Source organism: Berghia stephanieae, chromosome 15, assembly GCF_034508935.2.
Source record: "Berghia stephanieae isolate SIO BIC M18660-M18661 chromosome 15, UCSD_Bste_1.3, whole genome shotgun sequence".
Lineage (NCBI taxonomy): Eukaryota > Metazoa > Mollusca > Gastropoda > Nudibranchia > Aeolidiidae > Berghia > Berghia stephanieae.
The window spans coordinates 13,928,013-13,930,512 of NC_088374.1; the positions used below are offsets into that span (position 1 = coordinate 13,928,013).

The window sequence follows — 2,500 nt, forward strand, 5'->3', positions numbered from 1 at the left end:
GAAGGTAATAATGAATAGGTTACATATTGAAATTGAAACATAAGGTGGCACATAACTATTTTAGTAGCGTCCCTTGTTGGACGTCACCCATAGTCTGTGACATTACCGGCGGAAAAGTTATTAGAGAGAGAACGTCATGTTGGTTGTGCGCATGCTCTCTCGTCCTCGCAGCGAGACGAGAGACGCAATCGCACAACCAACATGACGTTCTCTCTCTAATAACTTTTCCCCCGGGTGACGTCACAGACTATGGGTGACGTCCAATCAAGGGACGTTACTCTTCCGCTAATCTCATTCCCTAAAGAGAGATTCTAAGGATTATGAACGTCAAAGATCGAGGAAGGATGATCTCTAAGACAAACCAGCGGTATATTAGACTAGAAAATAAGATGACATCACCAAAAACTAAAAGACCATTTACACAAGGTCCCTAGAAGAGTGGTTTTACACTTCAAATGAGATTGAACCATTTTTTGTTTATTTTTTACATCATACTTTGTTCCCCATTTCAGATGGTAAGTGATTGATTAGTATAATCGAATGGCTACACCTCTATTTTGAATCTTTAATCCATTCTTCAAATTCTTTTCCTGCCTTATAGGCTGTCTCGTAGCCTCCTGATAGGCTTGTCACTGGACAGTGGATGACGATGGGGTCCATTGTCTCAGGGCCTCCTTGGCAATGAGGGCATGCATCTGATTCTCTCATATTCCATCTATGCATGTTAGCTGCGGTTCTGACGGTGATTGAAATATTCGAAATAATCACAGAAATGAGCTTAGAAAAAGATAGGATGAATTTGCTGGAATCCCCGCAAGGTGTAAATTTTTCTCTTTTCGTGACATCAGAAGTCTGCTTGTGTTAAAATCTGATCAAAGCTTTAGAAATAATCTTCAAAGTAAAGCCTTCTTGGTCCATATTCACAACAACAACAACAACAATAATAATAATAATAATAATAATAATAATAATAATAATAATAATAATAATAATAATAATAATAATATTAATAATAATAATAATAATAATAAATAATAATAATAATAATAATAAAATAATTGTAGTAGTAGTAGTAATAATAATAATAGCCCAAAATAATAAAAATAATAATAATAATAATAATAATAATAATATAATAATAATAATAATAATAATAATAATTATAATGCTTTCTATCATCATCGCGAAAAAGTTAAAATAACCATGCCTTCATTTATAGTCTATACTGTAGCGTGTCCGTTTCATTCATAGCAGACGTGAGTGAACAGAGGTAGTCTTAAAAATTGGTTGGCATGACAACAACACTCACAACTCACCAATCCTCAAAATCTTTAGGGTTTAGGTACATTCATAATTGGAGACAAATAGCCAATAAATAGAATCATGATTATCAATTTATTTTTTAATGCTTACCAATATAATATCCTGTCTTCGTTGAATCGTCCAACAGGCTACATTAATTCACACGTTCAAAAAGAAAAATATCCATCAGACCTCCCGCACCTGCTAGCACTGACATTGAACAGCTCATGCTACGAAACAACCACAATGCCTTTGTTTGTCGTGTCAAAATTATATCTCCAATCGTAATGACAATGAATCGATGAACACGGATGAAAATCCTTAATTCAGAATGGTTTTTCCTAAGTTTACAAATACGTCAAATAATTTCACGTCAAAAACAATCGTAAACGGTGTGAAACAGAAATTAGGTATTATTTTACCACCACCATCAACAGTAACACAAAAACTCCGGTCTTACACACACACACAGGAATCCCAACTCGAATTCGAAATCTGAAACAACAGCGAATCAGAAAATCCGATCCAAATGGAATGCGGGCGGGTAATGTTAGATGTTGTTACTCCAAATTCAGATGAAAGCTATAACAGAAAAAAGAACATTAGACTTGAGTGGCACGATAACAATAAACAATAAATAAAAGATCTGTTCACCGTTCTTGATCACTCGTCACTTCAATGAAATTCCCAACGTCTGCTACGGTAAGTACACGATTCTTCTTATCGTCTGCTCGACTCGACTCGACTCGGCTCGCCGTGCTTCGGCGATCACGAAAACACACTCACACTCACATACACACACACACACTAGGCAAAACACACACACACACACACACACACACACACACACACACACACACACACACACACATGCGGTACGCTTGTGAGAGAAGCACATACACACGCGAGAGAGGAGAGACACATACACACACACACACACAACACATACAAATTTCATACACACGACGAGGACAAGACGAGAGAAAGAGAGGAGAAGAGGAGAGCGAGTGCGAGACAACGAAGACGACGGACCAAATCGGAATAATAGAGAGGAGGGGCAGGGAGGAGATGAGAGACGAGCACAACAAAAATTACAAAAATCCAACATGGAGACAAGAGAGAGAGAGAGAGAGAGAGAGAGAGAGAGAGGGGGGGGGGGAGGGGGGAGAGAAATGAGGAACGTATTCAACATTTATAA

The 2,500-nt window shown here is 37.5% G+C and overlaps 1 protein-coding gene across 1 annotated transcript in view; it reads right to left on the bottom strand.

Annotated features, from left to right (window-relative positions):
• Positions 1–2,024, bottom strand: part of LOC144960841 (uncharacterized) — a 122,464-nt gene extending 120,440 nt beyond the window's left edge. The window contains exon 1 of the mRNA XM_078894217.1: positions 1,414–2,024. The gene's annotated coding sequence lies outside the window, so the exon portion shown is untranslated. The remainder of the gene's footprint in view (positions 1–1,413) is intronic.
• Between the last annotated feature and the right edge of the window lie 476 nt (positions 2,025–2,500).